General features: G+C 41.8%; 1 protein-coding gene across 1 annotated transcript in view; it reads right to left on the bottom strand.

Annotated features, from left to right (window-relative positions):
• Positions 1–24,018, bottom strand: part of PIP5K1B (phosphatidylinositol-4-phosphate 5-kinase type 1 beta) — a 357,761-nt gene that overhangs the window by 212,325 nt on the left and 121,418 nt on the right. The window lies entirely within an intron of this gene.

The raw sequence follows: 24,018 nt of genomic DNA, 5'->3' as shown, positions 1-24,018 counted from the left end.
TTTCACCCTTTTTTCCAGCACCAATATCTCACATTTGACTTTAGGCAGCTCTGTGGAGGGTTGCTTAGAAACAGCTTGGCTTGTGAAATAAACATACCTGGTATAGTATGTGGCTTGCGGGGGAAATTTACCAGCTGGGTAAGAAAATAGCTTTTCCCAAGAGGAGCAGTGTTTCACTGTGAATTGAAGGGGATGAAAGCAGCCCCAGTCTCTTCAATCAGCCACCACTAACCAGGTCTGCTAGACAAAAGTACAGGGGGTCCTGATGCCAAGCACCACAGTCACACATACTGATGAGTCTGCATCACCAAGCAGTATCCATTTCACGGGAGGGGAACCGCCTGCCACCAGGCCTACAAAATGAGCATGATTGGAAATACCTGTCCCTATCTCGTGATTTAATTTGTTTGGAATTTAGCCACCTGGTAATGGGAAAAAACCTAACAATATGGAAATTGCTAAAGATTCAAGAAGGAACAAGGAAATACAAATCATTCTTATTACACTCAATGCTCGAGTAGAGCATAGTATACAGGCAGGGTTCCAGCAGCCTTTTCATCACTTCTTCCCCTCCTTGGACTCTTCTCCCTTTTCAACTATTGCTGCCATCGTAGACTTTGCCAAGACTCGACAATGCTGAGGCCCTTACCAGCCATAGGGTCCCCTGAATGGGCTGTTTTTGTACAGAATGGATAAGAGTACAGCATTCATTAGTCTTTATATTCTTAACTATCTTCTTTAATACTGTGTCTGCTTATGCAAATTATATCATGATCCCCAAACAAAAACAACACATCTAAACTGTCAACAACAGAATTCAGGGTTGTAAAGAACAGAGGGAGGCTAACTTTCAATTAAGAGTCACTGAGAATAGAGGGCTGAAAGTGAGCACACAGGGGCAGTTCTGGGACTGTGGGGCAAACTTACTCCTTTACCCAACCAGACTACAGAAACTTCCTCAAGTCATATATTAGACTGACATGTTTATTCCACAAGCTAAGCTGTTTCCAAATTAACCAACTCTTTACATAGGCTTCTAAAGCCAAGTATTAGTTAAGTCATACATTCCCTGAGGCCAGGGTTTCTCAACCTTGGCACCACTGACATTTTAGACTGGATAATTCTTTGTTATATAAGTGGGGGTCTATCCTGTGTACAATGATATACGGTGTTCAGCAGCATCCTTGGCCTCTTCCCACTAGATGCCAATAGCACTTCTTCCAAGTGAGACAACCAGAAATGTCTCCATATATTGCCAAATGGTGACTGAGCAGAGAGGGACAAACAGCCCTGGTTGAAAACCACAATTCTCATAACATACATCAAGACAAATCAGCCTCCAAACTGCAGCTGCATGTGCCACATGGATGCCCTACTTTGTTGTCTGCATACGCAGTGCTTATGTCAACAGGATACCTTATATGTTAAGTTTATCAAGAACAAGGTCTTAAAGCTTCACAGTTATTTTAACTTGCGTTTTGTTGCACCAAACCAAGTGCAAAACCCAAGTACTGAAGTTGTTTACAAACAAAAAGTCAATGATGGAGAAGCAGAACAAGAAAGTACACCCAGTTCACCTTCGTCATGATTTTGGTCCTTAAAAACATAGCTGGCATAGTGTGAGCACCTCTCCCTGCCTTCCCCGTCTACTTGCACATGTGCACACAAGCAGCGGATGCTGCAGCCCAGAGCAGATGACTCTCCAGTTCTTCAGGGTAAAAGGCACAGGAAGTATTTTGGCCATCTGTTCAGGAGAAATGCCCCCTTGGAAATTGATGTGAAGGGCCTCTCCAGGGCAGATGGCTCCGTCTGGCCACCCCAGTGCAGCCGTCAAAGGCACTAGCGATGAGTGCCGTGCTCTGAGAAAGACTGAGGACTCAGAAACTTGCCACTTAGGCTGCAGCTCTGCTTCTGGACTCAGCACACTCTTGGCCAGAGAGAAGGATTTGGGCTTCTATTTTCTTGTATGTTAATGAACAGTTTTATCAGAGGCATTTCCAACTCTTAACAGTTGAAGTTTCTAAGAATATAATGCAGACAAATGTCACTTCCACCCACCTCACAATCCTTCTCCTTTCTAAATGAATCATTTCTGTTACTTCCACCTTGAGTGATAATGAGTATTCTCAATTAAACAGAAATAGCAAAAAATGAAAGAGATATCCAATTACTTTCAAGAGAAAGGACTAATCCTGTCATTAGAGGTGATGACCTTATTCTTTTTTTTTTCTTTTTGCCCAAGATTAAATCTCTGTGGACAGTTAATATTCCATTTTCAAAGAAGTACTAAAAACTCCATTCAAGTTAATCCAAACTTTGTGCTAAAAGATGGAAAATACCAGTCCCATGGAGCATATGAAATCACCAAAAGTATTTACAGCCCTTGATTTCAGCCTCGGGATCACTTGACTCTATACCCCATGGAGAGATTTTCCATATATTATTTCCTTCTTCCAGACATGCTTCATAAACATGACCTGCTTCTGTAAACACCAAAGAAATCACATGGCCAATGGTTCTGTGGGAGATGCATAATAATACAGGAAATGAAGGACACCATCTGTACTATCTCCAGCAGTGAGCTCAGCATTTTGATTTTCAAACTGTGTTCAAAGATTGAAAAGCAAACATGGCTCATGTTACCACTGTAACATGAAACTGTCAATCTTTGAAAACAGGAGCTATACTTGCTTTTCAGTCATATGGAATAATATTAGAAGCCCAGTTGCATGATTACACCTTGTAAAAGGATCTCTTATTTATGTACATTTATTACAAAGAAAGATTTAGGTCCTGAAGTTAAGTTTATTATGCTTATTGATTGGAGGGAGTTAAATAGAAGCAACAGGGGAAACAGAGGAAGAGAAAAAAACACAGACAGGAGACAGTCTACACCTCAGGGACCCCTACCAAGATCTACTGAGAGTCCTAGACAGACTAATAGCATGTGCTAAAGGGATGGCAAAGTGCTCTAGTACACAAAGGAGGATGCTGGTAAGTTATATTAAAGGTTGACCCTTACATATGTCCATGTCCTAAACACCTAGAACCTTGAAACCTAACAGAATGTTATCTAAGAAGGCAAAAGGTTACCCAACAAGGTGGCAGATGCAATTAAGGATGCTAATCAGTTGAATGTGGGGTGGGGAGATTGTTCTAAATTATCCAGATGAGCTCAATGTAATAATATGGATCCTGAAAAGTGAAAAAAGAAGAGGCAAAAAGAAGCGTAAGTGAGATGTGAAAAGGATACAACTGCCATTGCTGGCTTTGAAGATGGAGGAAGTGCCAACAAATAAAAAAATGTAAGGACCTCTAGAAGCTGGAAAAGGTGAGGAAACAGTTTCTTCTCCAAAGCTTCCAGAAAGGAATGTAGACCTTCTGGACACCTTGATTTTTAGCTCAGGGAGATGGTACCGGATGGCCATCTTACAAAACTTAAGGATAATAAATCTATGCTGTTTTAAGACACTAAGATTGTGGAAACTTACTGCAGCAGGGAAACTAATGCATATATTCATTTTAAAGCACTCTCAATACTTTTAGGTCCTGTCTTTTTGAGGCAACCCAACCTTTTCATTCCATCAGGCCCAAAAGGATGGATCTATTTATAAAGAAAATGTTCTACTGGGACCTGTCTGGAGTGGTTTATCTATTTATTTAAAAGGCAAAAGTCACACTTGCTGTCGGCACACAGTAAGTTTAAACACACCAAAGTCAGACCAAGGGGACTAACTGTCCTTTTATCTCCTTCTTTAAACTCAGTATTTGCAAAAAAAAATTATTTCCAAGGCACTCTTCTTATCTAATTTGCTCTGGGCTAAAATTAAGGAGATGGGTTTGTATCTCCGTGGTACCAGCAAATGGTATAAAATGGGCTCTCAATAGCCACTTGTTGAATGAATACAAGTGATCAGTCTGACATGGAAGAGTACACATTGTCCTTCTGGATGAGAAATGGTCTTTATTGGACCTCTGCGGACTAGCGATAACCAACAGGAATACAGACCCAACAGGAATACGGGGCGCTGGTCTTTCTCCTTTTCTTTCCGTGAGACCACTTCTGTATGTTACATTCTGGTTACGTCAGGAATCCCCAAGGCTTGAAGAGCAAGTGAGGTTGGGTCACAGTGCCATGCTTTATACACATTTATTTTAAGTTTATACATACTTCAGTTCATTTTCTTACAAGATTGTCTTTTAAGTGTCATGACAGACTTTTGATCATTTTCTGGTGTATTAATGTTCCCTGGACCATAGAAAAGGGGGGAAATCTCCACATTTTCCCATAGAGGATTAGTCTTTTTAAACCCAGAGTCATCTGAGTTTCTAATCCACAGAGTATTGAAGAAAGGCTGGGAAAATATGCAAGAAATAATCGCCTTTGTACCAAAGGAAAACTAGCACAGACTTTCTTAAAACAGTTGAAAAATAAAATGTAACCTCTCGCCCACCTTTCACCTCTTTCTTTCTCTTCTGCTCTTCCAGAGCATCCTGCATGCACTTAACAAAACAACGGCTGCAGGGCATGATCAGAGAATCACAAACAACAAATAAAACAACATTAAAACCCCAAGCAACTTAAAGCGCGTTTGGTTGTCATTCACATTCCCAATTAAACAAATGAAGAAAGAGAAGCCCAAATATAAAATTACAAACAAAAGTAAAACTGAGTTGAATAAACACTATTCAGGTGGAAAAATAAGTCCCCTCCTTTTTTCCCTCAAACACAATTTCTGAGGAGAATGATTTCAGCAATCTGTCTACCCCAGGATAGCTTGCAGAAAGAACTAAATCTTAGTATAATTTCCATACAGATTACTCTAATATGGAAGAAAGATCAGCATGCTTATAAGAAGAAATTCTAAAAATCATCCCAATCTATAAAGAAATAATACAATTACCCTGTTCATCTGGACTGATACCAAATCTAAATTAAACAATATTTTCTGAAAAACATGGTTTTATTATTTTCAAGTACTTAGATATATCAAAAAGAGAACTGTGTTTCCAATGACTGCCTTTTCATTGTCTGCCTGAATCAATTTTATAAAAAAAGTCAATATCCAATTAAAGTTTACAAAAAATCTTTTAGGAAAGCTAGAGTCAGGAAGAAACTTTCTTAATATGGAAAACAATTATTGAACTAAGTGACAACATTATACTATTGGAAGCACTAGAGGGACACTTCCCAAATGCATTTGACCAACGGATTTGCATTTATGTATCTACTAATGATGTGTGTGTGTTAAAGAATGCAGTTTGAGGAACAGTTCAAGAGCCATTTGCCCTTTAAAGTCACGCACAAAACAAGGCTGTCCTTTTATCATAAAAATTCTTTGATATGATTTTGTAAGACGCAGCTAGTAAAGTAAGACAAGAAAACCAAGTACAATATGCTGATTACAAGGAGAAAAATGATAACTCACAGATAATATGATTATTACCTGTAATATCCAAGAATCAATCACGGACCTAGTGGAGTAGTTTCAAAAGATCAAGTTGGCAGTTTATAAAATGCACTCAGACAAATCTAGATCTTTTACATTTCTAGCTAGAAAATGCAATTGGGAAAAAAAAGAATCCTGTTCACAGTAGGAAAAAAAAATCCAAAACAGTAACAAAAATCCCACATAATTTACTTAGAAGTATATTTAACCAAAAATAGGTAGAGAATCTTTGAATAAAAATTTACTGAGGAATGGTAAAGACAATAAATATATAGACATTTCATTCTTCAGTTCAGTCGCTCAGTTGTGTTCGACTCTTAGCGACTCCATGAATCACAGCACGCCAGGACTCCCCATCCATCACCATCTCCCGGAGTTCACTCAAACTCACGTCCATCGAGTCAGTGATGCCATCCAGCCATCTCATCCTCTGTCGTCCCCTTCTCCTCCTGCCCGCAATCCCTCCCAGCATCAGAGTCCTTTCCAATGAGTCAACTCTTTGCATGAGGTGGCCAAAGTACTGGAGTTTCAGCTTTAGCATCATTCCCTCCAAAGAAATTCCAGGGCTGATCTCCTTCAGAATGGACCGGTTGGATCTCCTTGCAGTCCAAGGGACTCTCAAGAGTCTTCTCCAACACCACAGTTCAAAAGCATCAATTCTTCGGCACTCAGCCTTCTTCACAGTCCAACTCTCACATCCATACATGACCACAGGAAAAACCATAGCCTTGACTAGATGAACCTTAGCCGGCAAAGTAACGTCTCTGCTTTTGAATATGCTATCTAGGTTGGTCATAACTTTTCTTCCAAGGAGTAAGCATCTTTTTATTTCATGGCTGCAGTCACCATCTGCAGTGATTTTGGAGCCCCCCAAAATAAAGTCTGACACTGTTTCCCCAGCTATTTCCCATGAAATGATGGGACCGGATGCCATGATCTTTGTTTTCTGAATGTTGAGCTTTAAGCCAACTTTTTCACTCTCCTCTTTTACTTTCATCAAGAGGCTTTTTAGTTCCTCTTCACTTTCTGCCATAAGGGTGGTGTCACCTGCGTATCTGAGGTTATTGATATTTCTCCTGGCAATCTTGATTCCAGCTTGCGTTTCTTCCAGTCCAGCGTTTCTCATGATGTACTCTGCATATAAGTTAAATAAGCAGGGTGACAATATACAGCCTTGACGGACTCCTTTTCCTATTTGGAACCAGTCTGTTGTTCCATGTCCAGTTCTAACTGTTGCTTCCTGACCTGCATACAGGTTTCTCAAGAGGCAGGTCAGATGGTCTGATATTCCCATCTCTCTCAGAATTTTCTACATTTTATTGTGATCCACACAGTTAAAGGCTTTGGCATAGTCAATAAAGCAGAAATAGATGTTTTTCTGGAACTCTCTTGCTTTTTCCATGATCCAGCGGATGTTGGCAATTTGATCTCTGGTTCCCCTGTCTTTTCCAAAACCAGCTTGAACATCAGGAAGTTCATGGTTCATGTATTGTTGAAGCCTGGCTTGGAGAATTTTGAGCATTACTTTACTAGCATGTGAGATGAGTTCATTCTTAGAAGGGTAGAGTAGTTAAAGATGCTATTTCTTCCTAAATTCACTAATAAACTTAATTTCAACAAATATCACAATAGAAATCTTTTTAGAGGAAATGACCTTAGAAGTCAAAGTTCAATTAAAGGAATAAATATAAAAGCATCAACTAGGAAATTTTTGAAAATTAAAAATACCATGGGAACGTCCCAATCAAAAAATGGGCCAAAGAACTAAACAGACATTTCTCCAAAGAAGACATACAGATGGCTAACAAACACATGAAAAGAAGCTCAACATCACTCATTATCAGAGAAATGCAAATCAAAACCTCTGAGGGAGTCTAAAGTGGGATAACTTTTTGAAAAGTAATTCAGTAATAGTGCTAAAATGTCCAGACCATTTAACATGGTTCCGTGGGGTAAGGGGCCAGGTCTCTTCTATTTGTTGCTATATTCCTGCTGCCTAACACCAGTAAGTACCCACATTTATCTACTGAGTAAGAACATATCAGGAAACAAGTATTCTAAGGCCTTGGAAAGCTGAGAACAAAGATGCTCTCCTGCTGGGGTCACTGGGGGCCTTTCTACTCCAGGTTGACTACTGAGGATGTGTATAGGTCAATAAAGCAGGATGGGTGTGGATGGCTGTAATGTTTGCTATTTAAGAATAGACTGCTATTTTAAATTCCTCCTACACTGGGCTAAAGGCCTGAGGGTAAAAGGTTATGCCTGGCACCCCACATCTGGCCAGACTTTGCCTTGTGTGTACCTAAAAGGATTCTGAGGGCCAAGAGATGCCGCGCTGCCATATACTCCATCTGCTTCTGCTCTCTGCAGCTGTTTGTTTTTCCCTTGGCTAGAGCAACCAGGAGCTTTTTCATTCTGTGCAGTTTCTTCTCACCCATTTCTAAACTTGCCTGAAGCATTTTAGAGCCTCCATAATAAAAAATTTTTTTAATTAGCAATATGCCAGTGAAAGTATTCAATATGCTTTTAAAAGCCTGCTTAAAATTAAATGAATGAATGAATAAGAAGCGTGAAGAGGAACATCAAGGTGGCTTGGGTAGGCTTATTCCAAATTCCAAAAGGAAACGGAATCTTAGGATATTTGCATATGTAAACACCCTTGAAAAACAGGATTTCCTCTTACGAGAAATTTCAGAAGATTTCATCCTTTGATGTTGTTCACAAATACAGCTTCACTGCTTCAAAATCTCTTTCCTATTTACAACTTTAAGACACTCCTAATTTATAATATCACAGCTATATCCACTTTCAGTGTTTGACAGAATATAGTGGGTGAGGGAACAGATCTGTCTTTAAGTTAAAAATAAGGCAATAATCTTGCAGGAGGAGCACTTTGCTGATTGCACTGCTTCGTTTTTCCATGATTTTCTTGAAAATGCAGGTAATGCAAAGCTGGAGTTTCCCTGCCCACCCCGACTTCCCCTCTCCTGCTATCTTCAGTGACGCACCTTCACCCCATGCTACTGCACTCTGTGTCCTTGGAGAGGAGGACTTCTCATTTCCCCAGGAGAATTCCACTGCCCCAAGACAAGCAGATAAAACATACAAAGGAAGAAATAAATGAGGGGAAAGGACTCCTAAGAAACCCAGTATAGTTTCTGCAAACTATTTCAGAGCCTAGGAGATAGTAAAGCTACAACAAAAATCTTCAAATTTTTATTTAATATGCTGGAAAGCAAAGACAACATTTCCCCTTTCTGGACATAGGTTTTTTTGTTTGTTTGTTTGTTTTTAAGATTTCTTTAATAGACAAAAGTTAGATTTCCTTTTGCCTTTTTTACAGTGAGATTCTTTTGCAGAATCCCACTGCCTTTTGAAAATGACCTGTCAATAGTAGGAACTGCCATCAGGAAAGGTCAGAGTCCCAGGTTATTTGGAATTCTGAATTTAAGCAGGGCCCCAGTAGGGAGAACGGGGGACTGGTGTCTGTTCCTTCACTAAGAACTGAGTTCTTCCCAGCTTGCCAAATCCTTGCTCTCACATGGCTTAAGTTCCATAGGAGGTGACTGGGAATCCAGCAACAATAACAGAGATTTAATATTTGTACACCTAACTACTGTCTTCGAAGCACTTTCTCATACATCCTCAGATCTAATGCTTAAACCACACTGGTACTGCTGGGCTCAGACATTCACTGTCCTGCACAAGGTCGAGTTCATAAATGGCAGAAGCCAGCTTGCCTGCCTGGCCCCACCCACTCTCACCCATGCTGGTGAGGAAGCAAGGCTGGAAGGGCTGGCACTCACATCATTGTCTGTTTTGGGGTCCTGAGTACAGCTTTAAGGCCTCCACTCTCCATGATTTTATGAGGAATGTAGCTGCTTTTAAAACTGCTAAATTATTATTTCCTCTCTTTCTCTTTGAAACAGCAAACCTGAAAAACTGTCCATCCTGTTTCTTTTATGTAACAACAAAAAAAGGGTGTTTACTATGCTGCTGTGCTAGAGAAAGACTGCCAACCAACTCCAGATCCTGATTCCCCTGACAATTCCTGGCATCTATCTAGGGCAGCTTTTAATTGGGCCAACATCTGGAAAGAATAGAACCTTTATGTGACAGAGTTGGAAAAAAGAGTACCTTTTTTTAAAAAATTAATTTTTTTTGTTGTTGAAGGATAATTGCTTTACAGAATTTTGTTGTTTTCTGTTAAACCTCAACATGAATCAGCCATAGGTATACGTATATTCCCTCCCTTTTGAACTTCCCTCCCATCTCCCTCCCCACCCCACCCCTCTAGGTTGATACAGAGCCCCTGTTTGAGTTTCCTGAGCCATACAGCAAATTCCCATTGGCTCTCCATTTTACATTTGGTAATGTAAGTTTCCATGTTACTCTTTCCATACATTTCACCCTCTCCTCCCCTCTCCCCATGTCCATAAGTCTCTGTCTGTTTCTCCACTGTTGCCCTGTAAGTAAATTCTTCAGTACCATTTTTCTAGATTCTGTATATATGTGTTAGAATATGATATTTATCTTTTTCTTTCTGACTTACTTCAGCACTGCTCATTATTAGAGAAACGCAAATCAAAACTACAATAAGATAACACCTCACACCAGTCAGAACGGCCATCAACAAAAAATCGACAAACAATAAATGCTGGAGAAGGTGTGGAGAATAGGGAACACTCTTGCACTGTTGGTGGGAATATAAATTGATAACAGCCACTATGGAAGATGGTATGGGGATTCCTTAAAAAACTAATCCCACTCCTAGGCATTATACCCTGAGGAAACCAAAATTGAAAAAGAATACCTTTTAAAATTCATTGTTGTGACTTCCCTGGTGGTCCAGCGGCTAAGACTCCAAACTCCCAAAGAAGGGGGCTGGGATTCAATCCCTGGTCAGGGAAGTAGATCCCACATGCCGCGACTAAAATCCAGCGCAGCCAAAAAAAATAGATAAGCCCAAATTTCACTCCTGCGTTCCCCACTTCCCTTCCCCCAACATATCTCACCTCTAATTGCAGATCCTGAACTGTAGGTTCAAGAACATATCTCTCTGGAAAGTCTATAATAATCTTAGAATTAAGAAGAAAAAAGTGATACATCTCCTGAACACTATGTGCCAGGCACTGTGTGGGGCCCTGTGGATGTCTGGATGATTGCAAGGCCCCTGCTCTCTAGCTGCTCCTGGTACAGTAGTCAGGACGTAACTGCACACGATTATTACAAAACAAGGTCATCCATGAAATAACCGAGGTAAGTGCAGGAGACTGAGGGCAGCCTGGGAAGCAGTGACTAACAGGCACAGCCTGGAGCATGCGGAAGGGCCAAAAGAGAGCTGTTTCTAGAATGAGGGCGGTCACAGCGATCAGCACGGGCACAGAGGACCTGGGATAGACACCCCAGTGTGGCTGGAGTCGGGTGTGTTCAAGGTAGCCGCAGGAGGTGGGCTCGGACACGCCCAGTGAGGGGAAGACTGTACAGGATTTGTGCGCTGTGGAGCATGGGTAGGTAACAGAGGCCAGTGGAAGATCCTAAGGGAAGGACTTGGCCAATTTTGTTTATTTTAAAAATCTGACACTCTGGAGGAGGGTATATGGAGGTAAAACCAAAATGTAGGTGTTCCTTAGTCTGGGGGCCTCGCTTTTCCATCCATCTCACTGTGAATCTACAGTTTGACAAACTGAAGCAGAACCCTGACCTCTTCCCTGAGTCCTAGATCCACACTTCCAGCTACCTACTTGATTCTCTCTTTCAGTGACTCACTGACACCCTGAAACTGACATGTCCACATTGGAGACCTTGATTTTCCCTCACAACCCTTCCCCCATACCATTCTTTTCCACCTTGATAAATAGTCACAAAAGCCACCCAAGTGCTCAAGTTAGAATGCTGGCTCATCGATCATTCCAGTCATGCCCTCACCCCCACTTGCAACCACAAACCAGTTCAGTCCATCCTAACTCTGAAATATGCCTTGAATTTATTCCTTTCTCTCTTCCTAGACTACCACCTTAAGCTTAAGCTTCCGCCTATTTCTCTAAGCCAGGGTTTCTGTACTGCTGACATTTGTGGGCAGACAGTTGTTTCGGGGGACTGTCCTGTGCATCACAGGATGTGTAGCAGTATCTCTGGGTCTAGTCGCTGGACACGAGTTGCATCCCCTCCCCCTAGATGTGACAGCATTGTCTAATGGCCCTGGGGGAGAACACCAGCCCCAGTCGAAAGCCACTGCTCTCACTTCACTGTCTCTCTCTCTTCCAGGCTTGGAACCCTTCATTACACTGGCCTCGCGTTTAGGTGCTCGAATTCATGCACCCCTTCCTGCCCCCAGGGCTCAGAGGAAGCTGTTTTATCAAGAAAGTTCTCAATTCCATTCTTCTGTGAGCTGGCTCCTTTTCAAGCTTGTGATCCCAGCCCTGGGTCACCTCCTCAGAACCCCCTGTATACCTTGTCTAAAAGGTAGCAGCCCTACCTGTGGTGATTTTCTTCATAACGCTTTTAAAGGCAGTAATCCATTTATTATGTCTACTTTTTCTGGTCCGTCTCTACCACAAGTACAAAAGCAGGGTCAGGGCTGGATTATGTCTATCTTGCCTCTGTCTTACCTCCAAGGCCTAGCTCAGTACCAAGCTAAATAAATATTTGCCAGCTAAATAAATGAGTGAATCCACAGATGTATCATACATTCAAAGATATGTTTTACAGCCCAGGCACTGACCACACCCTTAAAAACAACAAAGCCACAATATGAAAAATTAGCTCAGGAGAACTAGAATGTCACTGAGACAGTCTATATATTAGCTCTGCGCTCAATAACCAAATGCAGCCTGGTCCTTAACGCAAAGTAGATGACAGCACACCTTGGATGAAGAGAAAGCTCTGGCATGATGGTAAGAGTGGCTCATCTTCTCTTCACCGGGAAAGAAGTACAGCTAGACCCTATGATTGAACCCAATTCCTCATAACTCTTTATTTTCCTTATCAGTTCAGTTCAGTTCAGTCGCTCAGTCATGTCTGACTCTTTGCGACCCCATGAATCGCAGCACGCCAGGCCTCCCTGTCCATCACCAACTCCCGAAGTTCACTCAGACTCACGTCCATCAAGTCAGTGATGCCATCCAGCCATCTCATCCTCGGTCATCCCCTTCTCCTCCTGCCCCCAGTCCCTCCCAGCATCAAAGTCTTTTCCAATGAGTCAACTCTTCACATGAGGTAGCCAAAGTACTGGAGTTTCAGCTTTAGCATCATTCCTTCCAAAGAGATCCCAGGGTTGATCTCCTTTAGGATGGACTGGTTGGATCTCCTTACAGTCCAAGGGACTCTCAAGAGTCTTCTCCAACACCACAGTTCAAAAGCATCAATTTTCAGCGCTCAGCCTTCTTCACAGTCCAACTCTCACATCCATACATGACCACTAGAAAAACCATAGCCTTGACTAGACAGACTTTAGTCAGCAAAGTAACGTTTCTGCCTTTGAATATGCTATCTAGGTTGGTCATAACTTTTCTTCCAAGGAGTAAGCGTCTTTTAATTTCATGGCTGCAGTCACCATCTGCAGTGATTTTGGAGCCCAAAAAAATAAAGTCTGCCACTGTTTCCACTGTTTCCCCATCCATTTCCCATGAAGTGATGGGACCATATGCCATGATCTTCATTTTCTGAATGCTGATAATTACACCCAATTTATATCTCTGGTGTCTAGGTGTGTGTGTGTATATATATATATTGGGAGTTGAACAAAACAGATTTAGGAGGATAGAATATCTTATCATTACAGTCTCCAGAGACCACATCCAGCCTCTTTTTCTCCTCTCCTTAGTGATGTACTGTGTGCCTTGGGGTGAAGGCTTCCAAGCAGACAGTGAGCCTCTTCATTGTCCTTTCATATCAAAAGTCTCAGACACAGTGAACTGAACTCACCAGAAACGATCATCCTTTCATAACAAAAGCATCAGACACAGTGAACTGCACTCGCCAGAAAAGGCAGGTGTGCTTTTTGGGGGAACTTGATTTCCATAGGGGAAAATAACTTCTAAAATAGTCACCCTTGGACCCAGTACTTCCTTTATCAGATCTTTTAGCCACTGAGCAGATTTTTAGTGAGTCATTACTCCCCTTGTGACAGTCTACGGAAAGGTTAGCTGTTAAAACAGCCCAGAAAATGCCACCCCTCCAAGTAGATCTCAACCCTCCCTGTCAATTTGGAGTGCTGTGGTCAAGGATGATTTTTGAAGTTACGACTTTCTCATTTTATTTCCCATGTTCTGGCCAGTGCCCATGGGATCAATTTGTTTTTTCATTTCAAAATGACTATGTACTTTTGTCAACTCAGTGGACATGAATTTGAGCAAACTTCAGGAGATGGTGAAGGACAGAGAAGCCTGGTGTGTTGCAGTCCATAGGGTCGCAAAGAGTCAGACATGACTTAGTGACTGAACAATAATGTACTTTCTAGAGAAAAATATTTTTGAGGCTACAGTTCAGATTCTATATTCAGAGATGAAACACTTTGGAGGAGAAAATTTGGCTTCTGGACCACCAAATTAGGAAAATCATGCTTTAAAATTGTTGAATTTTGTTCATTTTTCCCATTCTAAACATGGCTGAGTTTGTCTGTGCCGCTGGCCCCCACTGTTCTACTGGATAATGGAGCGTTTTTCCATTTTAATGTCTGTCATAGGCACCACAGTGTGGGAGGGGGTAACAGATCGCTAGGATCTGACGGACCCTAGATAGAGACAGTTGGGGTTAGAATCCCAGTTTTATCTTGCCACTTACTGGTTCTGTGGCCCAGAGTAGGTTACTTAACCTCTCAGTACCTCGTTTTCTCCTCTGTCCTAATTCATAGGGTTGTCGTAAGAGTGAGTTAATAATTCTAAACTGCTTAAAATGGTGCCTAGCATACGTTAAGCACTTAATGTTAGGTCTTATTACCAGCATAGCTTTGAAAGTGCTTTCAGTTGGTAATAATTACACTTTAACTTGATGAAATAATAGATTTCAGGGTAGAATAAACCCACTTGAATTTGAGAAATAAGATGCTTCCAGCAACCAATGATCCTAACGTCATCAAATATGAAAAGTCCTGAATAAGCACATGGCATATGTCCTATTAGCATCTGTTAAGTAGATAAAAACCTAGAACCTAACACACATTGTCTATCATCTTTTTTGGAATCCAGAATGAAGAATTTCAGAATATTAAAATTCTATGATCTCATGCAATATCTTAAGAGCTGCCTTTAAAAATCCTTAAGCACACGAGGAGAGGGAAGTGGGGTGGCAGTGATAAAAATGGTTAAGCCCTGAGCATTGGGACAGGGGCTGGCTGACCAGACCAGAACCCCATTGGCCAAGCTGTGCAGGGAGGTATGCAGATGGTATTAACCCTTTTAACTTGAAAACAAAAGCGCCCTTGTGCCCTGGGAGCAGGAGCTCCAGCTCAGATGGCCCAACTGGCTGTAGAAACACTGGAAACTCCAGCCTCCCAGCCTGCCATGAACACCAAATGTAACAATGCAGTGTTTCTTGTTGCCCCAGAAGGAAGCTGTGCAGTAAGTTTGGGTGTAGCCTATTATCCCCTGGAGTCAGAGTTTGGGGGAGTTTCCATGGTTAACCAGGATGCAGAAGCATAACAAACCTGGGTGGCTTAACAAACAGGATCAGGGCCATATGAGTGCTAAAAGAGGTCACTTAAGAATGAACACGGAGAAGGCGATGGCACCCCACTCCAGTACTCCTGCCTGGAAATCCCATGGACAGAGGAGCCTGGAAGGCTGCAGTCCATGGGGTTGCTGAGGGTCAGGCACAACTGAGAGACTTCACTTTCACTTTTCACTTTCATGTGTTGGAGAAGGAAATGGCAACCCACTCCAATGTTCTTGCCTGGAGAATCCCAGGGACGGGGAGCCTGCTGGGCTGCCGTCTGTGGGGTCACACAGAGTCAGACACGACTGAAGTGACTTAGCAGCAGCAGGAATGAACAGCTCAGGTAATCAGGTAATCCCTGGGGTAGGATAAGGGGGCTTCTCCTCCTATTTAGAAGTTGCAGATTGTTTTCGCTTAATTACCTGCCACATCTTGCTTGAAAGTCATCAAGGAAGATTTCAAATCACTTGCTTGAGGACTTTTCGAGAAAGAAGTCAGAAGGGCAGGTGATCCTCTATGAAAGCTGACAGACCTGGAGGGAAGATCTGTACAAAGGGGTGGATGGCAATGGTAGATGATTATACATGCTTCTGCATCGAATGAGATTAGAACTTCCCCTCTCTGAATGGGGGAGCTCATTTTCTTGTTGCTTAATTTTAAAAGTGCCAAGGAAGCCCACCACTAGAAGCACACCTTTCTCTCTTATTTCTGAAACCCCTGCTGTTGGGAAGGAAAGACTGTCTTCTTTCAGCTCCATCTACTCTCTGATGCCCAGGCCAGACCAGGGCAGCTCGAGAATGCTAAGTGACATTTCTCCCCCTGAGCCCAGCACTGGGGGAGGTAGTTGCACTGCCTGCCATGCTCAGTTCTAACAGAACTAATCTGATTAGAAATCAGAGGCTGAGAGATCCTGCTTTTGCTAATTCAACAGAGTCTTTACTCTTTGGCATTCCATTTTTCCCAGGACTTGTTCACATTGTTAAATCATTTGATTCTCACAGTGCTGTGAGCTGGTAAAGGCAGGTATTAAGTACATTTCATCAGTGAGAAAAATTAAGAGTCAAATCAATTAGGGAAAGTGCCTAAGATGATACAGTGTGTGCATGCTCAGTCATATCCAACTCTTCATGACCCCATGGGGTGTAGCCTGCCAAGCTCCTCTGTTCATGAGATTTCCCAGGCAAGAATACTGGAGTGGGTTGCCATTGCCAAGGGATCTTCCCAATGCAGAGATTGAACCCACGTCTCCTGTGTCTCTTGCATTGGCAGGCAGATTCTTTACCACTGAGTCACCTGGGAAGCCAAGACGATACAACTGATGATACAACTAGTATCTAAAAGAGCTGGACTCATATCTGTGAGCCTGTGCTCAGTCACTGACATCTATCCTCCACTTAAAAGGGTAGCTGGGTTTGATTGAAAAACCTTCTCACTACTAACATTTTAATAGTTCTTTGCTGTGAGCTCTGCTCTGGCCATAGTAGGATGCAGCATCACTGGCTTCTACCTCCTTGATGTCAATAGGACCACCCTCCAACTGTGACAACCTGAATTCAGACATTGCTGAATGTTCCCTGGTCACTGGTTGAGAACCACGGGGTTAGGGTGTTGTGGATTAAGGTGGATTTAGGAATAATGTAACCTAGCAGGACCCTGTGGCGCCTTCCCAGGACAGGCCTTCCCTCTCCATGCTCTGCTTCAGCTCTTCTCTAAAGTACATAGAAAATGGTACTTGATGCAAATTTCCTGAGTTGTTTTGCAGATATGAAAATGCTCCACCAAATGCAAGATGTTAACTACTTGATGTCCCTGAGCAAACAGCCCCAGGTCTCCTTGAGCCTAAGGACTGATGACGGTAACCCCCATGACACCACCCTGCTCCCTCAGCATCAGCCAATCAGAGAATTGTTTACAATCTGATCAGGTATCCTGTGACTCTCCAGCTCTCTTGCCTGGCTCTTTAAAATGCTTTGCCAAACGGGCGCTCTGTGACAATCTACTGGGGAGGAAGGTGGGAGGAAGGTTCAGGAGGGAGGGGACATGGGTGTACCTGTGGCTTATTCTTGTTGATGTGTGACAGAAAACCACAAAATTCTGTAAAGCAATTATCCTTCAATTAAAAAAATAAAGTCATTTAAAAAAAACCCCATAAATGCTTTGCCAAACCCTTCAGGGAGCTCAAGAGTTTTTAGCACCTGAGCCTCCTTGCATGGCCCTGTAATAAACCTTTCTCTGCTCCACCTCACTGTGTGTGGGATCATGAACTTATATTAACACTAACACTCGGAATGCCACAGGATCACTCTTCCTATAGACCAGTGGAGGTTTACTGATGACAAGGGCTGCTCAATACAGAGACAAGGTTGTCTCTGCTTAGCTACAGAGTGTACCTCCATCAGGGCAGAAGGCAAAGGTCTTATTTCTGGAAGTGGAGGCTAAAGGGAAGAAGAGCAGTTAGCGCTGGGACACATGCCAGCTCTCCCTTGTTCCCATCTCAAAATGTTATTTTTTCAATTTTTGAATAAGCAAAACATTTATATGGTTCAAAGTTAAATATGCGTCAAAAGTACATACAGAAAAGCTTCCTTCGACCCAAGATTCCCACCATCCAGTTCTCCCCAGGGGCAGGCGATGTTGACATCTGCCTGTGTATCTTCCCATGGATGTTTTATAAAAGAGCTTGTATTTAAATAAATATTTCCTCTTAGTTAGAAGTATTGCTGAGTCATGAGTTCACTCATGTTTCAAAAGTCATCAAGTGCATGAAACAGGGCACGCAAAGCTGGTGCACTGGCACAACCCTGAGGGATGGGATGGGGAGGGAGGTGGGCGCGGGGTTCAGGATGGGGGACAGATGAACACCCATGGCCGATTCATGTCAATGTATGGCAAGAACCACTATGATATTGTAAAATAATTAGCCTCCAATTAAAATAAATAATTAATTTTAAAAAAGTCATCAAGGACATCTTCACTGACAGTGTGGACCGAGGAAGGCAGGGCTCCTCCCACCTGTCCCTGCCTGCCTCCACTGAGAGGGACACAGGCTGAGACAATGGATTTACATGACAACCTAGGTCTTAAAAATCAAAAATGAAAAAAAAAAAAAAAAAAAAAGACCCTGGGGAATTTGGGTCAAGGACCGTTTATAGCTAGAGTGGTCAGTTTCCTACTAGGTCACTGTGAGTGCTCTCACTAAGCGTGCCCATCCTGGTGGGAATTGGCTAACATGATGAAGAGATCACCTGCAGTCGAGGTATTGGTGCTAAAGATGGACCCTCCAGACCTACAGCAGCCTGTGGAAGTCATCAAAACCAGACTCTCCCGGGGGGAGGAGGCCCTGCTGTGGGCAGGCCCAGGATGGAAGGAGAAGTAGAGGAGGGAGGGTGACAGGCGCTGGGGAGGTGAGAGAGGGAGGGAAGCAAAGGGCGGCACTACAAATTTCCCATGCCTGCCCACAGCCAGCCAACCTGGAGACACTGATTCCGACGGACAAGTCACAAAACTAGGACATCCTAAGGCTGCAACTTTTCATGTTCCTGATAAAGAATTGCTAGGTGACCTGGCATAAGCCATTGAGCCACAATGACATATTTATTTTGGAAGGGTGGGAGTAGATGTGGGCAATTTCCTCACATCCCAAAGAAACAAAACTCAGGCCTCCAGCACTGGTATTTTATTCAAGTTTAAACCACTTATAAAGTGCACTGATGTCCTGTTTTCTGCTTCCTTCTTCCTTCATTATGACCCTGTTAAAAAAAAATCTCATCTTCAAACTTCTCCAGTTCCACCAATGGTAGAAAATGTCTATCATTATTATGATGGAAAATTTTCAGGCCAACCTTCATTGTAATTTGTACTGTCATTTCATCATGTCACTAACTACCAAACCAATGTCACAGTACCTCACTGCCTAGAATTGTGCTATCTAATATGGTAGCCGCTAGCCACATGTGTTTATTAAACTAGAATTTTAAAAATTCCTTCCTCAAACACATGGGTCACATTTCAAAAGTCCAACAGCCACATACAGCTTGTGACTACTGTATTAGTATAGATCATAGAACATTTCCATCACTGCCAAAAGTTCTAATGGATGGTGCTGGCTCAGAATATGAAATCCAAAGGCCTCCAACCAGCACTCAAAGCTAGCAGTCACGTACAGCCAGGCCACACTTCCAAAATTTCCTCTGCTTTCTCCAAACAATGACACTTAGCTTTGTTTAGACCAGACTCCTGTCCCTCCAACAAATTACGTTCACCCCCGATGATTCTGTGCCTGTGCCGATTCGATTCCCCGTCCCTGAGACAAATGAGTAAATCAATCAACACACAGTCCCTGAACGGGTGGGATTTTCTGCCATGACAAAAAGCAATGAGGCATCTAAGAAATTTTTATCCCAGCAAAATGTTCTGCTAACAAACAAGTCCAAAAAAAGGACATTTTCCCAGAAGACTGTAATGAGCTTTGTACTTGTCAGGATTTGCTAGATGATTAAGTAAAATCCCACTTGTATTGGCACTTAATATCAATTTGACTTTTTATTTTTTTCATGTGGGTCTCCTCTTTCTTTTCTCTTAAATAAGTTGTATGGATATAGGAAGAAGGGACCAGGCCTTACATCATTTCTTTTACATCTTCCTCTCCTATCTCACCTCCTTACCCAAACAGTGCAGAGATTGCAAACTGGCCCCATGTGAGGACAAGATACAATTGATACAGTTTGTTGCTTTTTTCAAAGTGGTTTTCTTTGTTTTGTTTTGGGGGGCCTTTTTTTTTTTTTTTTTTTTTGGAGAAACAGAAAGTTTGCTTTATTTAGGAGACCAGCACCTGGGGAAACAGTGAATTCCTGTCCAGAAACCAACTGTGAAATTCTGCCAGACCATGAAGGTTTTTCAAGGGAAAATCATTCAGGGAAAGGGTCAGAGTCTTTGTTATCTTCCACTGTGTACAGACTTCCTGAGTGTAATATTGAATAATTTTGAATCAGTTGCCAATCTTTCAACAATTAGGAGTTTTACATCAGAATCCACATTCTTTATTTCATGAAAAATCAGTTTTCTGGCAACCCTGGGTAAGGCCTCACACAAAGGTTTATTAGCTAGTGCTTAAGGCCATCTGTCCCCTTTATAAAAGGAATGTATTCTCTTGTTCACCACTTTCTCTCTGCTTGTTTTATTCCCTTATTATCTGCCTGGCCCCTGAGGCCTGTGCATTTACAATTCTTGCAGAAGATACCCAATAAATGAACTGAGAACAGAAACAACCACACTCCTTAAGAAAGCCAGGCAACTCTTAATACCTGTCTTCATGGGCAACGTGTTTGTTTTAAGCAGCTAAAATCAAAATTCTTATCTCAGTCATTAGCTAAAGACATTAACCTTCCCAACTGATTTTAACTATTCTTCCTGGGCTTGCCAGGAACTGATAATGGATTAGAGAAATGGTCAACCGTAGGAACAAAAAGCAGTCAGCCTAAATAGTCACATGAAAATAATTGAGACTCAGAGAGCATAACCGTGTTCCATGAACTCTGAGTGTTCCCTAAAAACACGTGGGCATCACAGCACTTATGATGCTGAGTGTTGCTGGCAGCTGCCCAGTGAACCTTGATACAGAAAACCTAAACCCTCTCATTAACTCTAACCCCATATCGATTTCTCCTCTTTTGAACGTTTGTTACAGACTACTGTGTTTTAAAATTGTTTTCATGTCTTGGTGCTCCCACTCAATTGTAAGTTCCTTATAAACTCTTTTGATATTCTTCTCACACCTAGCACCCAAGATCAGGGTATTCTTAACCTGGACTGGCTTCAGTCACAGGCAAAATCCAAAGGGTCATTTAAAAGAGCATACCCCATGGTCAAGGTTTCAAGACTGGGAAAGAAATTTAATTTTAAGGTATTTATAAAAGGGGCAATAGCTATGAAATGTATAGTGGGTTTGATGACACCAATCTAGTCTGTTATTACTCCCAGCTTTCTGCCATCTGCACATTTGCAGACTATAAATTAGATGTCTTCATGAAGGTCATGGGTAAAAATATGAAGCTACACAGGGACAGCTTATGCATCTTGTCAGTAAATACTAAGTGAATAAGGAACAAAACTTCTACTCTTCGGGAACATTAGTCTAACCAGGTACAACCTACTAATTATAATACTTTATCCATACTTTTCCACCTTGTCTGAAAGGATGCAACAAGAATATGCCAGCTATCTTTAAATCAAGATGCATTAAAATTGAGAATTCTTATCTGCAACCAATTTAATGATTCTTTCATAACAGGAAGTGCAGTTAATTTAACATAAACTCCATCTATGAACCTCTGCAGCTTTGTAAAAGACACGTGTTTCTTCTCTAAATGTATATAGCTAAACTAATCGATGTTCAAATTACGCTGAGGAACAGTTTCATGTCTGGTCTCCAGAATGGTTTCCCTCATTTTTGAAAACAGGGATGATATTTGCTCATCTCCTGACTTTTGGTAAGTCTTCCAGTCTCCTAATTTTTCAAAGTTCATTCAGTGGTTTCCCTATTCTAGCTTCAAGTTCTTTTATCTGGGAAATGGTTTAACTGGGCCTAGAGACAAACACATCTCCGGCAGCTAATGTAACTCCTGCTATCAACTCTTCTAAGTCCACCATTAACACCTCCAGTTTAAAGACCTTTTGCTAAATGGAGAACAATTAAATTGAATAGCTTACCTGAGCCATTACCTGTTAGCAAAGCAACACTTTTTCTCTACGTGATCCCTTCTTGCTTTGTACATCAACAGCATATTAACTGAGGGCTACAGTTCTAGGCATTGTGTTGTGCTGTGGTGCTTTTCTTATAAAAAGGCTAAACACCTCTTCTCTTGTTAATCTTCCTTTTAAAATCAGAGATCATTAAAAAGCTATGTCATCACACATGAAAAGACATCATTGTTTTTGTCCTCAAGTTTCCTGCATCTCCTCTTATTTATCAGAATCATCTGCAGTCCTACAATGTGATTTTTAGTTTTTATAACCTTCGCAATATGCTGAGCCAAATTTCTTGTTAGAGACATTCATCATAGAATCATAACTATAGTATTATTGAAAACCTACTTTACTACTTCTTGGGCTAGACACATTTAGCAGACTCCAAGATCACTTGGTCACATTCCTTCTATCACTTATGCATGACTAGAGAGCTCCTGTAAAGCAGAACAGAGTCAAGAATCACAGTGCATCTTGATGCTGACTGAGAAAACTGCCTGAAAGTGATCTGAAGCAATGTCAAGCTGGCAGTTTGACCATCTCTGTGTTGGTCTCATGTTTGACCGAACTTATAAAAAGTCTTGGGTATATCAGGTAGGATTTCATTTTCTGCCTGTGCTTAAAAATAAATAACAATGTATTGCTGTCTCTGTTCAGATTTACAAATTTTATAAGCTACAACATGACACGTGAGAGCCTGAGAATATTTACCCTACTCTTCCCCATACACATCACCACTTTGGGTGGCAACCACTCTGTTTATACTTCTAGGTTTGGCTGAGTAGAAAAGTCAGAAGAAAATATATGCCAGGAAAAAGCACATATTATTCCACATGAAAATGGAACAGGAAATATATCATGTTAGTTCCATGACCTGAATCTGTGGGTAGATCACATGGCTCATGTACTTTATGACAGAACTTCTTGCTAGCTATCCATTACAGAGTGAAATGCAAAAGGAAATGTTAGGTATAATAAACCTATGATACACAAACCATCTACTCCCAAGAGAGAAGGAGAGCAAGGTCTTTTAAAAGGTAAAATGTATAGTCAATTTAAAATCAGGAAGAGTGGTGCTTGGGGACATATATTATGCTTCTGAACATCAGCTTGGTTGCCAAGAACCAAGAATTTATTGAAGTCAAAAAGTAGTCAGGCGAGGGATATTGGGAAGTGTGGAAAGAGATTTCTGTGAAATGAGCTGAAGACATGGAATCTGAGAGGCTTAGTAAGGGGTGCGATGAAATTTCACATTAAAAATCTTTTTTAAGGGTGGAAAATGTTTAAAATTTTGGTGGTAAGTAGCAAGTCAATTAAAAGATTCTTATGGTAGACACACAACATTTCACACACATAGGGCCTTCTTCTTAGGAAGGGTTTTCAAATAACTACCTTCTGTCGATCTATCACAGTAACTGTGGTGGGCAGAAAAATGTCCCCCACCCCCACCCCAAGATGTCCACACCCAAATTCTTGGGATCTGTGAATATGTTACAGTACATGACAACAAGGAGTAAGGGCGGAGAAGAAATTAAGGTTCCTAATCAGGTGACTTTAAAATAAAGGGAGTATTCTGGATTATCCAGGGGGGCTCAATATAATCACAGGCATCCTTTACAGCAGTGGTTTGTGCAAGCAATTTTTTCCAAGAACTGGGTGGGTGAGGGGGTGATTTCAGGATAACTCAAGCAAAGCAGCTGCCTTGGTGACTTAGTTGGTAAAAGAATCCACTTGCAATGCAAGAGACTGCCTGCAATATAGGAGTCCCGGGTTTGATCCTTAGGTCAGGAAGTTCCCCTGGAGAGGGACATGGCAACCACTCCAGTATTCTTGCCTGGAAAATCCCTTGGACGGAAGAGCCTGGTGGGCTACAGTTCATAGGGTCACAAAGAGTCGGATGGCATGACTGAGTGAGCAAACTACCATTAAAAGCATTACATTTATCGTGCACTTCATTTCTATTATTACATCAGTTCTAGCTCAGATCATCAGGCATTAGATCCCACAAGTTAGGGACTTACAATTTAAAATATCAGAACTGGAACTTTCCTGGCAGCCCAGAGGTTAAGACTTATCTTCTAATGCAGGGGGCACAGGTTCAATCCATGCTCAGAGAGCTAGGATCCCAAATGCCTCGGCAGCTCCCCGAAAAGCAAAACATAAAATAGAA

The sequence above is a fragment of the Capricornis sumatraensis genome, chromosome 6 (assembly GCF_032405125.1).
Source record: "Capricornis sumatraensis isolate serow.1 chromosome 6, serow.2, whole genome shotgun sequence".
NCBI lineage: Eukaryota > Metazoa > Chordata > Mammalia > Artiodactyla > Bovidae > Capricornis > Capricornis sumatraensis.
The sequence above is the reverse complement of the archived record's forward strand: the minus strand, read 5'-3'. Positions and strand labels throughout refer to the sequence as shown.